Raw genomic sequence first — 23,107 nt, forward strand, 5'->3', positions numbered from 1 at the left:
TGATTGGCACAAGCAAAGTTTACACCAAGTAGGGGAGCAGGTGCCTTAAAGTCTGGCTTCGCCCCCAAAAGGTGAGGAAATGCATATTGTGTTAGAATGCGTTCAACACTGAATGACAAAAGAAGAGGCCAGGGCAATACCGGTATGGGCAAGTTTTACAGGATGCAGACAGGAACTCATCTCAACAGGCAGGAGGCCTGGGGTCCTCAGGTGTCATTAGCTTCACTCTCCCCCGCTGTTACAGCCTTCCCCCACCCCATCTTGCTATAGCCCCTTATCCTTCTATAGCTTCATACACCCCCTTTCACCCTCTCTGCCTCCATACAACCCCATTTCACCTCCAAATAGCCTGCATCTCCGGTTCCCCCTCCATGTAATCTCTTCCCCCTCTCATTGCACTCAACCCTACTCTCCTCCTGACCCCCTGCAGCAGGGCTTAAATTCTCACATAGTATTTCCCAGAGCCCTCCATGTTCCCACCCATTCAGGGCTTCATCTGTGGGGTGGGAGTGCGCCGGGGCTTGGGGGGATGTAGGGGTTCAGGGCTTCTGCCCCACAGGTGAGAAAAAGTTACCAGAGCTCCGCTCCAGACAGCTGTGGTTGAATTTAAGCCAAGCCCTGCAGCATTTCCCTTCCCCTCTGTATAATCCCTTTCCCCCCTTCCCTTGAATCCACTTCCTTTCCCCCTCCCATGACCCCATTCGCTCTCCCTCTCCAGCTATGGTTCCCACATCCTTTCCTTTCCCTCCCCGCTTCTTCCATTGCTCTAAAATCAAAGGAGAGACAGGTTATCAGAGAGCTACCACCTGAGCTGTTTTCCCTGGTTCTGCACAGGAGAGTGGGTTTGCCTTTCTGTACTTGTATAGACCCACATTGCATTAGATGCAAACTACCCCAATAGTTAAGGCTCCTGCATACTCAGGCTAGACCTAAATCCCATGGCCAAGTTCCTAGAATCATAGAACTGGAAGGGACCTCGAGAGGTCATCTAGTCCCGTCCCCTGCACTCAAGGCAGGACTAAGTATTATCTAGACCATCCCTGACAGGTGTTCGTCTAATCTGCTATTAAAAATCTCCAATTATGGAGATTCCACAACCTCCCTGGGCAATTTATTCCAGTGCTTAACCACCCTGACAGTTAGGAAGTTTTTCCTAATGTCCAACTTAAACCACTCTTGCTGCAATTTAAGCCCATTGCTTCTTGTCCTGTCCTCAGAGGTTAAGAAGAACAATTTTTCTCCCTCCTCCTTGTAACAACCTTTTATGTACTTGAAAACTGTTCTCATGTCCCCTCTCGGTCTTCTCTTCTCCAGACTAAACAAACCCAGTTTTTTCAATCTTCCCTCATACATCATGTTTTCTAGAACTTTAATTATTTTTGTTGCTCTTCTCTGGACTTTCTCCAATTTGTCCACATCTTTCCTGAAATGTGGTGCCTAGAACTGGACACAATACTCCAGCTGAGGCCTAATCAGCGCAGAGTAGAGGGGAAGAATTACTGCTAATACAGCCCAGAATGATGTTTGCTTTTTTGCAACAGCATCACACTGTTGACTCCTATTTAGCTTGTGATCCTCTCTGACCCCCAGATCCCTTTCCGCAGTGCTCCTTCCTAGGGGCTCATTACACATTTTGTATGTGTGCAACTGACTGTTCCTTCCTAAGGGGAGCACTTTGCATTTGTGCTTATTGAATTTCATCCTGTTTACTTCAGACCATTTCTCCAGTTTGTCCAGATCATTTTGAATTTTAATCCTATCCTCCAAAGCACTTGCGACCCCTCCCAGCTTCGTATTGACTGCAAATTTTATAAGTGTACTCTCTATTCTTCTTCCTCTTATTCACTCCCAGTGGAGCATAAGACGTCAACCATTCTCCTCCATTCATTTCGTTCTTGAGCGAGGCAGCAAATTTCATCCCACTTCATTCCCATGCTTTCATTTCCTCTTCAATGGTCCTTCGCCACGTCCCCAATGGTCTACCTCTCCTCCTTCTTCCTTGTGGTGTCCATCGTAGGGCAATATGAGGGTACTCTCTATGCCATTATCTAAATCATTGAACAGAACTGGACCCAGAACTGATCTCTGTGGGACCCCACTCGTTATGCCCTTCCAGCATGACTGTGAACCACTGATAACTACTCTCTGGGAATGGTTTTCCAACCAGATTTGCACCCACCTTAGAGTAGCTCCATCTAGGTTGTATTTCCCTAGTTTGTTTATGAGAACGTCATGTGAGACAGTATCAAAAGCCTTACTAAAGTCAAGGTATACCACATCTACCATTTATTCCCTATCCACAAGGCTTATTACCCTATCAAAGGAGCTATCAGGTTGGTTTGACACAATTTGTTCTTGACAAATCCGTGCTGACTGTTATTTATCACCTTATTACCTTCTAGGTGTTTGCAAATTGATTGTTTAATTATTTGCTTCATTATCTTTCCGGGTACAGAAGTTAAGCTGACTGGTCTGTAATTCCCCAAGTTGTCCTTATTTCCCTTTTTATAGATGGGCACTAGATTTGCCCTTTCCCAGTCTTCTGGAATGTCTCCGTCTTCCATGACTTTTCAAAGATAATCGCTCATGGCTGAGATGTCTCCTCAGTCAGCTCCTTGAGTATTCTAGGAGGCATTTCATCAGGCCCTGGTGATTTGAAGACATCTACCTTGTTCTTTCCCTATTTTAGACTCTGATTCTACCTCATTTTCACTGGCATTCACTATGTTAGACGTCCAATTGCCACCAACCTTCTTGGTGAAAACCAAAGCAAAGACGTCATTAAGCACCTCTGCCATTTCCACATTTTCTGTTATTGTCTTTCCCCCCCCCTCATCGAGTAACGGGCCTACTCTGTCCTTGGTCTGCCTCTTGCTTCTAATGTATTTGTAGAATGTTTTCTTGTTTCCTTTTATGTCCCTAGCTAGTGTGATCTCGTTTTGTGCCCTGGCTTTTCTCATTTTGTCCCTACAAACTTGTGTTGTTTGTTTATATTCATCCTTTGTAATTTGACCAAGCTTCCACTTTTTGTTGGGCTCTTTTTTTGAGTTTTAGATCATTGAAGATTTCCTGGTTAAGCCAGGGTGGTCTCTTGCCATACTTCCTATCTTCCTATGCAGTGGATAGTTTGCTCTTGTGTCCTTAATGACGTCTCTTTGAAAAGCTGCCAACTGTCTTCAGTTGTTTTTCCCCTTAGACTTGCTCCCATGGGATTTTACCTACCAACTCCCCGAGTTTGCTAAACTTTGACTTCTTGAAATCCATTGTCTTTATTGTGCTGTTCTCCCTCCTACCATTCCCTAGAATCCTGAACTCCACCATTTCACGATCACTTTCACCCAAGCTGCCTTCCACTTTCAAATTCTCAACCACTTCCTCCCTATTTGTCAAAATCAAATCTAGAACAGCCTCTCTCCTAGTAGCTTTCTCCACCTTCTGAAATAAAAAATGGTCTCAATACATTCCAAGAACTTACTGGATAATCTGTGCCCTGCTGTGTTATTTTCCCAACAGATGTCTGGGGAGTTGAAGTCCCCCATCACCACCAGGTCCTGTGCTTTGGGTGATTTTGTTAGTTGTTTAAAAAAACCTCACCCACCTCTTCTTCCTGGTTTGGTGGTCTGGAGTAGACCGCTACCATGACATCACCCTTGTTTTTTACCTCTTTTATCCTTATCCAGAGACTTTCAACAAGTCTGACTCTTATCTCTATCTCAGCCTCAGTACATGTGTATACATTTTTAACATATAAGGTAATACCTCCTCCCCCCTTTTTCCCTGCCTGTCCTTCCTGAGCAAGCTGTACCCTTCTATACCAATATTCCGGTCATCCGTATTATCCCATCAAGTCTCTGTGATGCCAATTATGTCCTAGTTGTGTTTATTTATTAGCATTTCGAGTTCTTCCTGCTTTTTCCCCATACTTCTCACATTAGTATACAGACATCTAAGATACTGATTTGATTTTCCCTCTCACCCAGTTCTGTCTTGTCTCTCTTTTATTCCTGCTATAACAGCCCATGCCGCCCCCCGCCCCCTTCTGACCCTTCTCCCAGGTCTCCATGCTTTTGACTTACCTGTGGGCTTTGGTCACCTGCCCCAGTCGAACCTAGTTTAAAGCCCTCCTCACGAGGTTAGCCAGGCTGTAGCCAAATATGCTCTTCCCCTTCCTCCGTCGCTGGACCCCATCTCTGCTTAGCAGTCCTTCTTCCTGGAACAGCATCCCGTGGTCAAGGAAGCCAAAGCCCTCCTGGCGACACCATGCTCGCAGCCAGGCATTCACCTCCAGGATGCATCTGTCTCTGCCGAGGCTCCTACCTGTAGCCTCCGTTGGAGGATTCTGTGGCAATACCATATAGGTGTAGAAAACCCAGGTTTTTATTGAGTGAAATGTGGCTGTCAGTGACAAACTGAGCACCACATCCCTGGCATTGCTTCTGTTGCTCTTACATCCAGCTCATTTTAGGCTGCCTGCAGTTTCAGTTTTCAATATATTCCAGCTTGTCCTCCTTAGGTTTCAGAGTCAACAATCCATTCCGATGAATGGGGCTGTTCATGCCTCACAGCAGTTTGTTTCAGGCTGGTGGAGCAGCCCAGCTGGGAGTAAACCTGCTTGTAAATCTGACGTCTCTCTGCCTATTCCTGTAATTTAATCTCCACCTGCCCAAGCACTTTCTGATGCTCCTCTTCTTTCTCCCAGGGGCTCTGTTCTGCCGAATCCGGTGCCATGGGGATGAACTTGGCAGTAGGTCTCCTGGGACATGTGGCCCTTGAACTAGACAGGAGAACCTCAGTGATGGCCCTGGGAAACAAAGCCCGTTCCTAGTCCCATGTACAGGTGCTGCAGCACCAGGAGCTGAGACAGATTTAACACCCTTGCCAGGTGGGATCCTCGGTGGCTAAAGAACAGAGTAAGTGAGTGTGGGACAAAGGAGAGCTCTGGCTGGGGAACGGAAAACTAGCAGCAGGCCCCGCAGGTGCATGGATCAGAGATGAAGTGTGTAGGGGTGGGGGTGGCGGGGATGCAAATCTGATGCTCTGTTGCTTTGCATCATTTGCAGCAGTGCAAAGTGTGTAAAATGCTACCGTTCTGATTGGATCGTTTCACACCCACTTTATACAGGTGTAAATGATGGTGCAAGGCATCTGTGAATCAGGCCTAGAGTCCTATCCCACCCATCTCCCACGACCAGTGGAGGTGTATTTACAGCACCTCCTTCCCCAGTGCACCGGAGTGACTCTAGCAGTGGGGGTCCCATCATACCCCTGGATGTGATTCCACAGCCCAGTAGGTCTCTCCATTAGGAAAGGGTTCCTGTTGTCCATTGCTCAGCTCCACCCACTCATTCCTTTCCCCAGTCACCACAGGGCTCACCTCTCTTTCCACTATAAAGATCTGAAGATGCATCTTTGTTTCTGCCAGGATCCTTGGCAGGTCTCAGGAAAAGATGCCAGTTTTCTGCCCAGCAGAAATTCAGATTCTCAAAAGAACGGCCACACTGGGTCAGACCAATGGGCCATCTAGCCATCACTGTTTACCCCTTTTCCCAGATCATTTATGAATATATTGAATAGGACTGGGCCCAGTACAGACCCCTGGGGGACACCACTATTTACCTCTCTCCATTCTGAAAACCGACTATTTGTTTCCTATCTTTTAACCAGTTACTGATCCATCAGAGGATCTTACCCCATGACTGTTTACTTTGCTTAAGAGCCCTTGATGAGGGACCTTGTCAAAGGCTTTCTGAAAATCTAAGTACACTATATCCATTGGATCACCCTTGTCCACATATTTGTTGACCTCCTCAAAGAATTCTAGTAGATTGATGAGGCATGATTTCCCTTTACAAAAACCATGTTGACTCTTCCCCAACAAATCGTGTTCATCTATGTGTCTGATCATTCTGTTCTTTACTATAGTTTCGACCAATTTGCCCAATACTGAAGTCAGGCTTACTGGCCTGTATGACACTCTGTACCTCAGGGGAACACCCAGCACCCCCATGTTCATCCTTATAATATGATTGTGTGATATCTAATGCAGTTTGTCATGTTGGGTGGCTTCGGAAGGCTTATGATGTACTGAGCATTGTTATAGCGATGTTATAGTAACTGTTATTATAGTAATGTTATAGGTTATAATTTCATGTATATAGTTATGAGGCTGAAAATGTGTCTTCATGGCTTAAAATAAGCCCAGGCAAAAACTCTCCAAGAGCAAAGAGGCAGTTCACACCTCATCAGGGCATGGATGGGACAAACCCAGCCTCAGAGGAACAAAGGACTCTGGCCTAGGCAGTAACAGAAGGATCTGTTGGACTCTTCCCTTGGTCAGTTTGGGACTGCGATGAGCAGGGCGGGTGCAACCATTTAGGCGACCTAGGCGGTCGCCTAGGGCACTGGGATTTGGGGGGGCGCCATTTTCTTCAGCAGCAACCGTGGTGGCCGGATCTTTGGCCACCCCGGTGGCTGCCAGCATTTAGGCGGAGGGAGCTGGGGCAGGGGAGCGCGGGGAGAGCCGCCTGCAGCACGTGGGGGGGGGCACACAGGGGAACTCCCTGCCCCAGCTCACCCCTGCCCCGCCTCCTCCCCGAGCACGCCATGGCCGCTTCACTTCTCCTGCCTCCCAGGCTTGTGGCGCCAATCAGCTTAGGCGCCGCAAGCCTGGGAGGCAGGAGAAGTGAAGCAGTGACAGCGTGCTCAGGGTGCTCGTGCACAGAGCAGGGGTGAGCTGGGGCGAGGGGGGGGCCTCAGGGTGGAGGGTGGGGAGCTGCCGTGGTGGGGGGGTGCCTCAGGGCGGGGGGTGGGGAGGGCGCAAGGTGGAAGTTTCGACTAGGGCATGAAACATCTTTGCACCGGCCCTGGTGATGAGGTGATGCTCACCTGACTCTGAAGGGGTGGGGGGCAAAGCCAAGAGGGAAGAAAGGACATGATAAAATGGAGAGACGCTTGCCAGGCTCTTCCTCTCTCTTCCACCTCCACCTACAGACACCACCACCACCAAGCGACTGAGGCACTGATCAAAGGGGAGAGCCTGCCCGAAGGGCAACCAGCCAGCCTGTGGTGAGGAGCATCTCAGTTTGTAAGGGCTGAAAGTGTTAAGATCAGCTTAGAATGCGTTTTGCTTTTGTTTCATTTGACCAAATCCGACTTGTTATGCTTAGATTTTAAGTGATTATAAGTCAATCTTTCATAGTTAATAAATTAGTTTGTTTGTTCTACCTGAAGCAGTGTGTTTGGTTTGAAGCGTGTCAGAGACTCCCCTCGGGATAATAAGCCTGGTACATATCAATTTCTTTGTTAAATTGATGAACTTGTGTAAGCTTGCAGCGTCTAGCGGGGATAGCTGCACACTGCAAGACGGAGGTTCCTAGGACTGAGTCTGGGACCGGAGATATTGGCTAGTGTCGTTCGGTTGTACAATTCAAGGAGCAGCTTCCATGCTAGAGGCTGTGCGTGACCAGCCCAGGAGTGGGGTTCTCACAGCAGAGCAGGGTCAGGCTGGCTCCCAGAGTCGCGGATTGGAGTGACCTAGCAGATCACTGGTCCGGATAACACCAGAGGGGAACATCACAGCCTGTAATTGCCGGGATCACCTCTGGAGTCTTTTTTGAAAATTGGTGTCACAATAGCTGTCCTCCCTTCATTTGGTACAGAAGCTGATTTAAATGGTAGGTTACAGACAACAGTTAGTAGTTTTGCAGTTTCACATTTGAGTTTCTTCAGAACTCTTGGGTGAATCCCACCTGGTGCTGGTGACTTATTACTGTTTAGTTTATCAATTTGTGCCAAAAGCCCCTCTAATGACACCTCAATCTGGGACAGTTCCTCAGATTTGTCACCTAAAAAGAATGGCTCAGGTTTGGGAATCTCCCTCACATCCTCAGCCGTGAAGACTGATGCAAAGAATCCATTTAGTTTCTCTATAATGGCCTTATCTTCCTTGAGTGCTCTTCTAGCATCTCGATCGTCCAGTGGTCCCACTGGTTGTTTAGCAGGCTCCTGAGTCTGAGATAATTAAAAAAATATTTGCTGTGACTTTTTGAGTCTTTGGCTAGCTGTTCTTCAAATTCTTTTTTGGCCTTCCTAATTATAGTTTTACACTTCATTTGCCAGAGTTTATGCTTCTTTCTATTTTCCTCAATAGGATTTAACTTCCACTTTTTAATGGAGGCCTTTTTGCCTCTCACTGCTTCTTTTACTTTGTTTTTTTAGTCACAGTGGCACATTTTTGGTCCTCTTACTGTGTTTTTTAATTTGGGCTATACATTTAAGTTGAGCCTCTATTATGGTGTTTTTAAAAAGTTCCCATGCAGCTTGCAGGAATTTTACTTTTGATGCTGAACCCTTTAATTTCTGTTTCCCTAACCTCCTCATTTTTGTGTAGTTCTCCTTTCTGAAATTAAATGTTACCATGGTGGGCTGCTTTGGTGTCGGCCCCCCTAACAGGGATGTTAAATTTAATTATATTATGGTCACTATTAGCAAGTGGTCCAGCTATATTCATCTCTTGGACCAGATCCTGTGCTCCATTTAGGATTAAATCAAGAATTGCCTCTCCTCGTGTGGGTTCCAGGACTAGCAGCTCCAAGCAGCAGTCATTTAAGGTGTCAAGAAACTTTATCTCTGCATCCCGTCCTGAGGTGACATGTTCCCAGTCAATATGGGGATAGTTGAAATCCCCCATTATTATTGAGTTCTTTATTTTAATAGCCTCTCTAATCTCCCTGAGCATTTCACAGTCACTATCACCATCCTGGTCAGGTGATCTGTAATATAGCCCTACTGCTATATTCTATATTCTTATTCTATATTCTTATTATTCAAGCATGGAATTACTATCCATAGAGATTCTATGTACAATTAGTTTTATTTAAGATTTTTACTTCATTTGACTCTATGCTCTCTTTCACATGTAGTGCCACTCCCCCACCGGCATGACCTGTTTTGTACCCTAGCATTACTGTGTCCCATTGATTTTCCTCAGTTCTGTGTTGCCATTTATATCAATAGTCTCATTTAATACCAAGCATTCATATTCACCTGGCTGAGTATTTAGACTTCTAGCATTTGTACATAAGCACTTCAATATTTTTTTAGCTGTCTGCCATTACGTGATGTAATTGAATTGGACTTTTTTTCATGTGACTGTTTCTCATCAGATCCTACCTGTATTTAATCATCTTCCATCCTCTCAGCCTTACCAGATGGGCTCGACCTGCAGCTGGGGTGGGCAAACCCCTCCCAGAGCGCATTCATGGGCAGGTGAGCTCCAGGGACCATAGGAAAAACAAGGGGCTAGTGGGGGTGGTCCAGGGATGTGGGAGAGGATGAGTTGGGGGGTTAGTACAGGAACCTTTCTCATTTCTCTTGCCAGAGTTACCTCTCCTGCTCCCATTTACTATGTCTGAGATTTTAAGATTTACCTTGAAACCCTAGATCAGCGATCCCCAAACATTTGAGGGTATCCCCCCCTTACACCTGTCTACACCCCCTCTGCCCCCCCCGGAACCAGGGCTGGGAGTGGGCTCCGCATGGAGGGACGTGGACAAGGGTAAGAGGGCCCAGGCTGGGGCCACAGCTGGGGGTGGTCTGGGGCCAGGAGCAGAGCTGCAGCCAGCAGCCAAGGCTAGGGGCTGGTGCAGGGCCGGGAGCCAGGGATACGGTTGTGGGTGGGACCGGAGCAGGGCTGGGGCTGGGGAGGGGCTGGCCCTAGATGTCCTCCCTCAAACCCTTCTAGCTACTATAGAAAGGTAGTTACTGGGCCACAGACCCACCAGGAATGATGCCCACTGTAAGTGAATGGGCCAGCACCATAAGAGAGGTTGGGCTGCAGAATCTCCTCTTATTTATGGCAGTGCCTGCTACAGGCTAAAAGAACAGGAGCACTTGTGACACCTTAGAGACTAACACATTTATTTCAGCATGAGCTTTCGTGAGCTACAGCTCACTTCTTCGGCTGCAACACAGGCTAGGCACTTCCCAGACATTCAGGACAGGGTGGTCCCTGGCCCGGGGAGCTCACAGATAGGGAGCATCAGGGGAAGGGGGGCAACGACAGGCAGCTCTGTACAAGGCAGCTTGATGCATGAGAAACAGCGTGGGGGAGGTGGGCCTTTCCGAGGAAGGGAAATGGGGCTGGAGCAGGGGCCCTGTGGGAGAAGGCCTGCGGGCGTCAATGTAACAGGCTGACAAAGCAGGGCTCGTCGGCGGAGCAGGCGGCGGGCGGGCAGTTATGTGGCGTTTTGGCAAGACTCTCGCCATGGATGCAATGGCAGACGGGGAAGCGAGGAAGGGGTCTGAAGAGGAGGAAGGCCCACAGGCCGTCTGTGCGGTGAGGATCCCACCGCTGGGATGAGATTGGAAGATCCTTGGGGACTGGGATGGTCAGCCGCGAAGGCATGGGGATGCTGACTGGTTTTGCTGCAGAGATTTTGATAGTGAACCCCGCTGCTACCTCTCTAGCTGTGAGACAGCATTTCCCTCACAACAGCCAATGCGGCCCATGTCAGGCACCGTCTATCGGCCGTTCAATGGCTCGCATGCGTATCTTGGGCCAGAGAAGCCTCAGAACGTTATTTCCACCGCTACAAATACCATGGAGGCCAACGACTGACGGGGCCATTGGGCCTGAACCTCACACTGCCCCGACTCTCTGCGAGGTTCTGCTGTTGGCCCCCATCACCGCAGCAGCTGGTAAGTCCAGTTCGGGGTTGAGATGTGGGGGCAGAGCGGGGCTTGGGAGAAGCTTGTACGGCTGTTGCCTGAGCTGTAGCAGGGTGCCCAGTCTCCGGGGCTGACAAGCCACCACCTTTCACCAGAGTTAAAGTTACTGGTCTTGTCCTCGTTCTCATCCCAAAAGTCATTTCTCTCCTTCTTGCCAGCCCTCCCCATTCCCTCCCCCTTTCAGAGCTCCCTTCCTCCCCTGCCCCACCCCAGGGGGGCTGTTTTGGGATTACTGGTCAAATGCATCACTCCAAGCGGTATTAAAATGTCAGCACTTGACATTAAACATTTATGCCCCCTGGTTTAGTAATGCACTGAAATGACGCCTCATAAACAAGCTTCGTGTATTACTCAGAGTGTAAAGGACACTGGACGTGGCAACAGCTCACCTCCACCTCTGCCAGGTCCCACCAAGGAGAAAGTGCTTATCCACGGTGACGTCGACAGGGGCTCGACCTGCCGCTGGGGTGGGCATTCATGGGCAGGTGAGTTCCACAGGGCAAGCAAGGGGCTAGTGGGGGCTGCAGGGACATAGGGAAGAGGATGAGTGTGGGGAGTGAGCACAGAAAGCTTTCTGTGTCTGGAGGCCTGAGTTCAAATGTAGACTGGCTCACAAGTGAGGGAGAACTTGGCTGGCCTTCAGCCAAATCCCTGGTGGACAGGGGTGCACATCACTGAAAAAACTCACCATACAATTATGTGGGAGGAGAGTGATGTCTCGTGGTCAAAGCACAGGGCTGCAAGTCAGGACTACTGCGTTCTGGACCCAGCTCTGGGAGAGAAGTGATGTTCAGAGGTCAGAGCACAGGGCTGGGGACTAAGGACTTCTGGGTTCTATCCCAGGTGGGGACAAGCTACAAATCAGGACTGCTAGCTTCTATTATTCGTTCTGCCATTACTCCATATGTGGCCTCGGGAAAATTCCTTCCCCCTGTCTGTGCCTCAGTTTCCCTGGATGTAGCATGGAAATACTGTGACTGTTGTAGCTCCTGGGGTAACAGGGAGTGATCTGAGATACTTGGATGCAAGAGGTTGCACAGATACAAAGAAAAGTGTATTAAACTACACAGGGTTGTGTGTGTGCATGCTTAGTATACAGATTCAGAAGTGACACATTTGTGCCAGGCACCAGGCTGGCAAGGAGTGATCTGGGAGGACCTGATTACTTACTGCACAGGCTGGGGCAGGCAGCATTGTGTCCATGCTAATAATTACAATATTCTCTATGTATCCAGTCTGCGTTTCTATGGCCAGATCATCCAAAGAGCTCAGCCTGTTGGGGTCATGTTCACTGCCGAGCCCCTTTGCAAATCCAGGCCTTATTTAGGTGTCTAAACAGCTCCAATTGTGAGCACCGAGTGCTTGGAAATCTGGTCTTCAGCTCTTCTGAATATCTGGTCCTGCCTGTGTATTTCTAGCGCACTCCCCCCCAGGCAGAAGGCGCTGGCAGTCTGGGTCCTGAATACCCATGGCTTAGAAGTCATCGGGTTTAGAGACCATGAGCCAGATTGTTGGGTTTTAAGGTGAGAAAGGACCATTCTGAACATTTCGTCTGACCTCCTGCATCGCACAGGCTGGAGAATTTCCCTCCGGGGTTCCGGTATCAAGCCCAGGACTTCTGGCTGAGCTAGAGCCGGTCGTGTAGAAAGAGGCAGCAAGTCTTAATGTCCAGGTAGCAAGTGAGAGAGAATCCACCACATCCTTAGGTTGTAAATTGTTCCAATGGTTAATCATCCTCACTGTTAAAAATCTGGGCCTTGTTCCTAGTCTAAATCTCTCTAGCTCGGGCTCCCAGCCGTTTTGCCTTTCTCAGCTAGACTGAAGAGCCCTCTGGTCTCTGAAGTCTCCTCCCCATGTAGGTACTTATAGACTGTCCAGTTAAGCACTGGCACAACCTACCTCGGGCCATGGTGGATTGCAGTCTGTAAATCCAGGCTGGATGTCCTTCTAGCTCAAACAGCAATTATGGGCTTGATGCAGCATTTCCTGGCTGAGATTCTCTGGCCTGTGTGGTGCAGGAGGTCAGATGAGGTGCTCATAATGGCCTCTTCTGGCCTTAAAAGCTATGGATCTATGGCCCTTCTTGACCGTCTCTTGGCTAAGCTAGATAGATGCAGAGGTGAATCTGTTGGTGTCTAAGGTTGGAGTGAGCTGCTGGGAGACGGTATAAATCAGCACTCTCCCGTACACTCCTGTCTGAATTCGGCCCCCGTGTTTGCACAGCTGCAGGCATGCTCTTAATAACAAAGTGACGAAGCACATAATGAATCATGGTCGCAGTATCGAGGGGACACTGACAGACGCTAGCTCTGATCACTCTTTAGGAGCTCAGATGTAAGATTTCCTCCCGGAGTAATTTTTGTCCTTTCCTCTATCTGGCAAACAGGGCTTGAATTCCAGCGGCGGTTTCCCCATGTGCCTTGGAGGGGTAACTGTCATACATGCTCGATGGCTATTCAGATGTGGGGGGAATTCATTCCTCATCCATAGGTCTAGCATAAGGTCTATGCACCTCTAAAGTGGTGCATGGACCTTGTGAGATTATAGCAGTGTCTAGGCCCTGTATTGACTCTCTGCCAAGAGAGTGACTGTCACCCAACGTGTGCTGAGCACTGTGGATGGTATCCGTTGGCTAGAAGAGGAGGTGGAGCGTCTGGGCACAGAGGAATTTGGGAACTGGGTAGGTGTGGCGAGAGAAGGAGACAGTGGCGGTCAGCATGAGCCCCTTTGTGGAGGGAACAGATCCATGGCAGCGGGGAGTTACAAGAAGCCAGGTACTATCTGAGAAGAACAGTGTTCAGGACAGCAAAGGGAGGTGAAGAAATAAAAAGGGATGATGGAAAAGAAGAAACCAACAGAAGGACCAAGGACAACAGAGCAGAGAGAGTGAACAAAACTCCCTGGAATGACAAGGGCAGCTCCTGGCGATTCTCTAACTTAAGGTGACTGTTTTCAGAATCAAAACCCAGGGCAGCCTGGGGGCAACAAGTCAACAATGAGACTCTACTGGTTAGCATGATCGGCACTGGTCTCCCCACAGCAAGAGGTGATGGCCTGGCTCTTGATCCCAGGCCTGGGAGTCCCTAGACAGCTGCTACATCCTGGCTAGTGAAACCAGGGGACTGGGAAGCTGTCCGAGCCAAGACCCCACTCATGGGGGCTCTGATTGGAGGTTCGCCTGGCTCCACCGATTCGATTTAAGCCAGGAGGAGAATGGAACAGGAAGTTTATCTGAGCAACAAGGTGGTTTCCTGTTGTGGTGGCGTTGGACCCTGCTTGCGCCTGCCTCCTGCGCCCAGTCCTGTTCCTGCTCGGCTGCTGCCCTACTCCCGCCTTTGCTTCTGTTCTGCACTTGATCCTTACCTTTCCTCCTGCCTTTATCCTCACCTCCAATCCTGGCTCCTACCCGGCCTCTGACCTTGACTCAGGCTTGACCCTTGGCTCCTGCTGTTTGGCATCTGGCCTCGACTTTGACCCTCAGCTGCGATGCCTGGTTCTGACTGTTGATTCTGGAGCTGACCCTTGGCTTCGTTCTCCAACCTGGATGCCTGCTCTGCCCACTAGACCTGACCCCTGCTCTGACTAGTAGGTCAGGCTGCCTACATCCCGGTTCTTAACATAACAGCCCAACGGCTGACACGTTTTTTGTAGCCGTCTCATAGTATTTAAAGGCCAGACCAGGTCCAGTCTGACCTACAGTCTATCCAGGACCCCAGCACCCGCACACTAAACTCAACAACTGAAACAGACCAAGGTATTACAGCCCTCAGGAGACTAAACTAGCATGTGCCACCAGGGGCGGCTCTAGACCCCAGCGCGCCAAGCAGGCGCATGGGGCGGCCCTTTCCCTGGGGGGCGGCATTTGGCTCCGGCGGACCTTCCGCAGTCATGCCTGCGGGAGGTCCACTGGAGCCCGGGACGAGCGGACCTGCTGCAGGCATGACTGCGGCGGGTCCCCTCTTCCCACGGCTCCGGTTGAGCAGCTCAAGCGGAGCCGCGGGACCACGGCACCCGCCACAGTCAGGTCCGCTCATCCCGGGCTCCGGTGGACCTGCCGCAGGCATGCCTGCGGGAGCTCAACCGGAGCCGCGGGAAGAGGGGACCCGCCGCGGGACCGGGGAAGGGCGGCGCAGCGCACCGCGCTGCTTGGGGCAGCCAATTTTCTAGAGCCGCCCCTGTGTGCCACAGGCAGAGAAGGAGGGACCGAGGTGCACCAGTGCCTATGGCCCCTGCAATGGCAGGAAATTGATTGTGAGATATACCCAGATGATCCTGGTAAGTGCCCTGCCCCCCACATTGCAGAGGAAGGTGAAAATTCCCCAGGGGCAATCTGACCTGGGGGAAAATTCCTCCTTACCCCACATGTAACGATCCGTTAGACCTTGAGCATGTGAGCAAGAACCAGTCAGCCAAGCACCTGAGAGAGAGAATGTTGGGTGCCACCTCAGAGCCCTGCCCCACCTCGCCCATTGTCCCATCTCCAGCCATGGACATCCCTGATGCTTCAGAGGAAGGAAACAAACAGGGGCGGCTCTAGGGATTTTGCCGCCTGAAGCACGGCAGGCAGGCTGCCTCCAGCGGTTTGCCTGCGGGAGGTCCTCCGAAGCCACAGGACCAGCGGACCCTCCGCAGGCAAGCCGCCGGAGGCAGCGTGCCTGCCGCCCTCACGGCGCCAGCAAAGCGCCCCCCCGCGGCTTGCTGCCCCAAGCACGCACTTGGCGTGCTGAGGCCTGGAGCCGCCCCTGGAAACAAAAAGCCCAACCCCAGAATGCACTGGGGGCCCCTTCCTAGCCCCCGCAGGTGACCAGCAGAAGCCTTGAAACATGAGATTTTTTTAAGGAACATCTGACATGAACCAGAAGGGACCCTCTGGGCAGGGCCGGCTCCAGGCACCAGCTTATCAAGCAGGTGCTTGGGGCGGCAACTCCGGAGCGGGGCGGCACTTCCAGGTATTCAGCGGAGAGTCCCTCACTCCCGCTCGGAGCGAAGGACCTCCGCTGAATTGCCGCAGATCGCGAGCGCGCCTTTTTTCTTTTTGCTGCTTGGGGCGGCAAAACCCCTGGAGCCGGCCAAGCCTCTGGGCTGCCCCTGTCATGCCATGCTCTTCATAAGTTGATCAAGCTCCATTTTAAATCTAGCTGGGTCATTAGCCCCTCTGATAAATGAGAGAAGGGTAGCTCCCTTTTGTGGACACCCAGTCAGCCAGTTGGCTGTGGACTCCCTCTTGGTGGTGGTTCTCCACTTGCTTTACCTGTAAAGGGTTAACAAGCCCACAGGTAAAAGGAAAGGAGTGGGATGGGCACCTGACCAAAAGAGCCAATGGGAGGGCTAGAACTTTTTAAAATTGGGGAAAACACCTCCCTTTGTCGCTGTGAGAGGGGAACAGGGAGCAGTTATGCTATGAGAAGCTTTAAGCCAGGTCTGATCAGAGATCATACCTAGAACTACTTATCTGGAACCCCTAGATGTGTAAGTCGATCAGGAATGTTTAGAAAGATGCACTTACATTTATTGCTGTTTATTTCTTATGGCTTGTGGACTCCTCTGTGCTAACCCCAGATGTTTTTGTTTGCTTGTAACCTTTAGGCTGAACCCCCAAGAAAGCTATTTTGGGTGCTTGGTTTTTGGAATTGCTCTTTTAAAATATAGCAAAAGCCTAAGTTCCAGAGTATTTTCTCTCTTTTTGTTTTTAATAAAATTTATCTTTTTTAAGAACAGGATTGGATTTTTGGTGTCCTAAGAGGTTTATGCAAATGTTGTTAAATTAGCTGGTGGCAACCGCTGATTTCCTTTGTTTTTCTTTCTCAGCTCCTCCTTGGAGGGCTTGAGGGTACCCCACAGGCAGGGCTGGCTCTACAGTTTTCGCCGCCCCAAGCAGCGCGCCGAATTGCCGCCGCGGCGGGGGCAGTCTGTGTGCCCTTAGGGCAGCAGGCGCGTTTCCGCAGCGGTGGCAATTCGGCGGCAGCTTCTATGTTTAGCTGAAGCTGCCCCGGACAGCTAAACATAGAAGCTGCCGCGGAATTGCTGCTGCCGTGGAAACGCGCCTGCCGCCCTAAGGGTGCACGGACTCCCCCCGCCCTCCGTGGCGGCAATTCGGCGCGCTGCTTGGGGGCAAAACAACAGGGACTGGCGCCCCTTGCAGCATGCTGCCTCAAGCACCAGCTTGGGATGCTGGTGCCTGGAGCCGGCCCTGCCCACAGGAAGGAATTCCCAAGTGCGCCTTTCTGGCTTCAAAGGTTTTTTTGCAATTGGGTGGTGTCAGTATCTACCCATCCAAGGTCAGAGAGAAACTGTAACCTTGGGAGTTTAATAGCAGCCTGGAGTGGCCAGTATTAATTTTTAGAATCCTTGTGGGCCCCACCTTCTTCACTCGAAGTGCCAGAGTGGGGAAATCAGCCTGACAGACCCACAACTCCTAGTGGAGGCTGTTCCGGAGCCTCCTTCCGCTGATGGATAGAAACCTGCTTCTCATTTCCAGCCTAAATGTGGTTATTGCCAGTTTATCCCTGTTTGCTCTTGTGTCAACATTGTCCTTAGCTTGAGGAGAAATCCCCGGGAGGGAAACAGCTACTTGACTATCAGATCCCCTCCCAGCCTGCATCTTGCCAAGGTAGATGAGCCAAGCTCTTTGTCTCCTCTTGTAAGATCAGCTCTCCCTTCCCCTGCTCTTCTCTGCCCCGTTCCAGTTTGAACTCATCTTGGAACACAGGTGACCAGAATTGCACCCGGCATTCCAGATGGGCTCTGACCAATGCTTTGTAACAATGGCATTAATACTGTACTGGAGAATGCCTTGCCTGATGTATCCTGGGATCGTATTTGCCTTTTTCACAGCCACGTTGCACCTGTGGCTCATCGTCGCCCTGTGATCAACCCACGCACCCCGGTCTCTCTCTCTCTCCCCTCCTTTGTCACTACTAACTGATGAGCCCCCAGCTCATAGGGGCTAACAGGAAGAATTTCTGCTAAGTGCAGAGGTGGCGGAAGCTCGCTGTGAATGGGGAGCTGGAGATGCTCTGCATGGGCAGCAGGGGACAGTTAGGGTCAGGGACAGAAGCAGAACAGTTGTGGCAGCATTTCTAGCCCTCTGGGTTTCACTCCCACCTCCACCCTGCTCCCCCAGCACTTGTGCGCAGTTTACAGGGAACAGTGGGTGGAAACACAGATCAGCGCCTGCAATATTTCCATTGTGGGGGCGCTAGCCCCACACTGCTCCCATGCTGTTGTAGTAACCAGGCAAGGTACTAACAAACTTCAACAGGACTTTAAAAATAAAGTGGAAACCTCTTGACCAAGCTGTTGCTGCACTCTCGGTAGCTCTCACTCTGCCGCCTCAACTCCTCCCCCCCCCTTCCTGTTTCCTGTCCTTTCAGACTCCCAACAGCCAGTGCTCCCAGTTCTAATAATTACAAGCAACATCTAAATACCACACATGCCCAGTGCAGGACCTTGGACTTTGTACTATACAACTTCATCCCATTTCTGAGACTCCAGTGTTCAAGGTCAGCCAGCCCTTCCTGTACAATATTCCGATCCTCCTCGACAATGTCTCCTAACATGGGGTCGGGAGCACATTTCATTAGCGCATTCCTGCTTCTACCAAGATAATTAATAAAAATGTTAAATAAGATTGGTCCCAAGACCAATCCTTGAGGAACTCTACTGGCAACCTCCCTGCAGTTCGATAGTTCCCCTTTCACCACAACCCATTGCTGTCTTCCTTTTTAAGCAGTTAGAATAATAGAATATGAAGGTTGGAAGGGACCTCAGGAGGTCATCTAGTCCAACCCCCTGCTCAAAGCAGGATCTAATCCCCAACTATATCATCCCAGCCAGGGCTTTGTCAAGACGGGCCTTAAAAACCTCTAAGGAAGGAGATTCCACCACCTCCCTAGGGAACCCATTCCAGTGCTTCACCACCCTCCTAATGAAATAGTTTTTCCTAATATCCAACCTAGACCTCCCTCACTTCAACTTGAGACTATTACTCCTTGTTCTGTCATCTTCTACCACTGAGAACAGTCTAGATCCATCCTCTTTGGAACCCCCTTTCAGGTAGTTGAAAGCAGCTATCAAATCCCCCCTCACTCTTCTCTTCTGAAAACTAAATAATCCCAGTTCCCTCAGCCTCTCCTCATAAATCATGTGCTCCAGCCCCCTAATCATTTTTGTTGCCCTCTGCTGGACTCTTTCCAATTTTTCCACATCCTTCTTGTAGTGTGGGGCCCAAAACTGGACACAGTACTCCAGATGAGACCAGATGAGGTCTCACCAATATCGAATAGAGGGGAATGATCATGTCCCTCAATCTGCTGGCAATGTTCCTACTAATGCAGCCCAATATGCCATTAGCCTTCTTGGCAACAAGAGAAGACTGCTGACTCATATCCAGCTTCTCGTCCACTGTAACCCCTAAGTCCTTTTCTGTAGAACTGCTTCCTAGCTATTCAGTCCCTAGTCTGTAGCAGTTCATGGGATTCTTCCTTCCTAAGTGCTGGACTCTGCCCTTGTCCTTGTTGAATTTCATTAGATTTCTTTTGGCCCAATCCTCTAATTTGTCTAGGCCCATCTGTATCCTGTCCCTACCCTCCAGCGTATCTACCACTCCTCCCAGTTTAGGGTCATCTGCAAACTTGAGAGTGCAGTCCACGCCATCCTCCAGATCAGGGGTCCCCAACGCGGTGCTCGTGGGCACTGTGGTGCCCTCTGGGGTGTCTAAGTGCACCCACTTACTGGCCAGGGGATGAGCATCCGCCGAAATGCCACTGACAAGCTGTGTCATCCAGAGGCGTCGCCGCCGAAATACCGCAGATTTTCAGCGGTATTTTGGCAGCGACGCCTCTCGATGACGCTGCTTTTTGGTGGCATTTTGGCGGCGACGCCTATTGACGTTGCCACTTGTCGGCAGAATTTCGGTGGATGCTCGGCCGCCGCCACGGTCCTCCATGGCTCGTCGTCTAGCACCTGCCAGACAAAAAAGGTTGGGGACCACTGCTCCAGATCATTAATGAAGATATTGAACAAAACCGGCCCCAGGACCGACCCTTGGGGCACTCCGCTTAATACCAGCTGCCAACTAGACATGGAGCCATTGATCACTACCCATTGAGCCCGACGATCTAGCCAGCTTTCTATCCACCTTATAGTCCGTTCATCCAGCCCATACTTCTTTAACTTGCTGGCAAGAATACTGTGGGAGGCCGTATTAAAAGCTTTGCTAAAGTCAAGGACTAACACATCCACTGCTTTCCTCTCATCCACAGACCCAGTTATCTCTTCATAGAAGGCAGTTAGGTTAGTCAGGCATGACTTGCCCTTGGTGAATCCATGCTGACTGTTCCTGATCACTTTCCTCTCCTCTAAGCGCTTCAGAATTGATTCCTTGAGGATCTGCTCCATGATTTTTCCAGGGAGTGAGGTGAGGCTGACTGGCCTGTAGTTCCCCAGACCCTCCTCCTTCCCTTTTTTAAAGATGGGCACTACATTAGCCTTTTTCCAGTCATCCGGGACCTCGCCCGATCGCCATGAGTTTTCAAAGATAATGGCCAATGGCTCTGCAATCACATTTGCCAACTCCTTTAGCACCCTCGGATGCAGCGCATCCGGACCCATGGACTTGTGCTCGTCCAGCTTTTCTAAATCGTCCCGAACCACTTCTTTCTCCACAGAGGGCTGTTCATCTCCTCCCCATGCTGTGCTGCCCAGTGCAGCAGTCTGGGACCTGACCTTGTTTGTGAAGACACAGGCCAAAAAAGCATTGAGTACATGTTTTTTACCCACAAAAGCTTATGCCCATATAAATCTGTTAGTCTTTAAGGTGCCACCGGACTCCTTGTTGTTTTTGTGGATACAGACTAACACGGCTGTCCCCTGATAATTAGCTTTTTCCACATCCTCTGTCACTGGTTTGCCTCCCCATTCAGTAAGGGGCCCACACTTTCCCTGACCTTGTTGCTAACATACCTGTAGAAACCCTTCTTGTTACTCTTAACATCCCTTGCTAGCTGCAACTCCAAGTGTGATTTACCCTGCCTGATTTCACTCCTGCATGCCTGAGCAATATTTTTATACTCCTCCCTGGTCTTTTGTCCAATCTTCCACTTCTTGTAAGCTTCTTTTTTGTGTTTAAGATCAGCAAGGATTTCACTGTTATGCCAAGCTGGTTGCCTGCCATATTTACTATTCTTTCTACATATCGGGATGGTTTGTTCCTGCAACCTCAGTAAGTATTCTTTAAAATACAGCATCAGAGGGATAGCCGTATTAGTCTGGATCTGTAAAAGCAGCAAAAAGTCCTGGGGCACCTTATAGACTAACAGACTTATTGGATCATGAGCTTTCGTGGGTGAATACCCACTTCGTCGGAGCACCCATGCTCCAATACATCTGTTAGTCTATAAGGTGCCACAGGACTCTTTGCTGCTTTTAAAATACAGCCAGCTCTCCTGGACTCCTTTCCCCCTCACGTTATTCTCCCAGGTGATCCTGCCCATCAGTTCCCTGAGGTAGTCCAAGTCTGCTTTTCTGAAAGCCAGGGTCCATATTCTGCTGCTCTCCTTTCTTCCTTGTGTCAGGATCTTGACCTCAACCATCTCATGGTCACTGCCTCCCAGGTTCCCATCCACTTTTGCTTCCGCTATTGATTCTTCCCTGTTTGTGAGCAGCAGGTCAAGAAGTTGTCTATCCACCTTACAATGCTAGTACTAATCCCCATCTTCTCTCATTTAACTAACAGCTTCCCATGTGGTATTATCTCAAATGCTTTACTGAAGTCCAAGTATATTAAATCTACTGCATTTCCCTTGTTTAAAGAAATCAGTTATCTGAGGGATAGCCCAGTGGTTTGAGCATTGGCCTACTAGACCCAGGGTTGTGAGTTCGATCCTTGAGGAGGCCACTTAGGGAGCTGGGGCAAAAACTGGTCCTGCTAGTGAAGGCAGGCTGGATTCAATGACCTTTCAAGGTCCCTTCCAGTTCTAGGAGATTGGTATATCTCCAATTATTACCTTCTCAAAGAAGGATGTCAGGTTAGTCTGGCAGAATCGATCTTTGGTAAACCCAAGCTGCATTACGTCCCCTTTTCTGTTTATCTCCAGGAATTTACTTCTTTCCCACAGTGTTTGTTCTAAAGCCTTTCAATGAACAAGGTCAGACTAACAGGTCGGCAATTGCCTAGAGCCCTCTTTTCCCCTTTCTTATATATAGATGCAATGTTAGCTAGTCCCCAGTCATGTGGTATCACCCTTGAATAAGTAAATATATTAAAACTCCCTGCTCCTGGATTAGCAATCTCATGTGCCAGTTCTTTTTGATTTAGTTGGGGATTGGTCCTGCTTTGAGCAGGGAGTTGGACTAGATACCTCCTGAGGTCCCTTCCAACCCAGAGATTCTATGATTCTTTCAGTACTCTGGGCTGGAAATTATCTAGTCCCCACTATTTAATCACATTGACCTCTAAAGGCTTGTCTACACTGCGATGTTGTCAACAAAACTTGTGTCTTTCATGGGTACTTTAAAAAGCCCCCCCGCAAAAGACAAGAGTTTTGTTGATGCAAATGGCAGTGTGAACACGACTCTGCCTGCTGACAAAGCTACTGCCACTCGTGGGGCTGGAAGTATTTTGTCTGCAAAAGTTCTTTCACTTCAGACGTGGTCATTTCTATTTCTCTGCACTTGCCCATGTTCTGTGTTGTCATCCCTACTGAAAACCAAGACAAAAAAATCATTTAGTTTTTGGGCCATACCTAGATTATCTTTAATCTCTTCCCCGTCCCACTGCTTGGTGGCCCAAACTCACCCTTCTGAATTCTCTCTCTATTTATATAACTAAAACTCTTTTATTATTTGTTTTAATTCCCTTGGCAAGAGCCAATCCAACATGACTGTTAGCAATTCTCACTTTATTCCTACGTTTTCCGACCTCTACGATGTAGCTTTCTTTGCTGATCCATCCTGTTTCTCCTTCCTTATAGGCTCTCTGCTTATTCCTAATAACCCTTCTGAAGTGGTTATTCAGACATCTGGGTCAGGAGCTGTAGATGGGTTGGACTCACCCCTGCGGCACCTCCTGCTGGTGACTCCGGGAATTAGCTCTGTTCTAGCCTTGGAGCACCCTCTGCAGGCTGGTGATCCACCTGTCCTCTGGCCCCCGTGTCCCTCCCTGGACCCGGTGCCCTTTTACATGGGGTGCTGCCCCCTGGCAGTAACCCCTTTCTCTCTGGGTTTCCCCTCCTCAGGGAACCCTCACCCTCTATCCCCACCTTGCCTCAGTATTGGCTACTGCCAGTCATTGTCTAGCCCCACACTCTTCCAGGGTGTCCGGGCAGTACCCAGCAGAATGGGGTTCTGATCCCGATTGGAGACTCTGGCTGCTACTGTC

General features: G+C 49.7%; 1 long non-coding RNA gene across 1 annotated transcript; it reads left to right on the plus strand.

The window, feature by feature from the left end:
• The first annotated feature begins 10 nt into the window (after positions 1-10).
• LOC120395640 lies at positions 11-14,253 on the plus strand. The gene is made up of 5 exons (XR_005592726.1): positions 11-71; positions 4,700-4,910; positions 9,165-9,267; positions 11,036-11,213; positions 13,115-14,253. It is a non-coding gene; the product is annotated as an uncharacterized LOC120395640 (long non-coding RNA).
• The last annotated feature ends 8,854 nt before the right edge of the window (positions 14,254-23,107 follow it).

The sequence above is a fragment of the Mauremys reevesii genome, linkage group 1, assembly GCF_016161935.1.
Source record: "Mauremys reevesii isolate NIE-2019 linkage group 1, ASM1616193v1, whole genome shotgun sequence".
Taxonomy (NCBI): domain Eukaryota; kingdom Metazoa; phylum Chordata; order Testudines; family Geoemydidae; genus Mauremys; species Mauremys reevesii.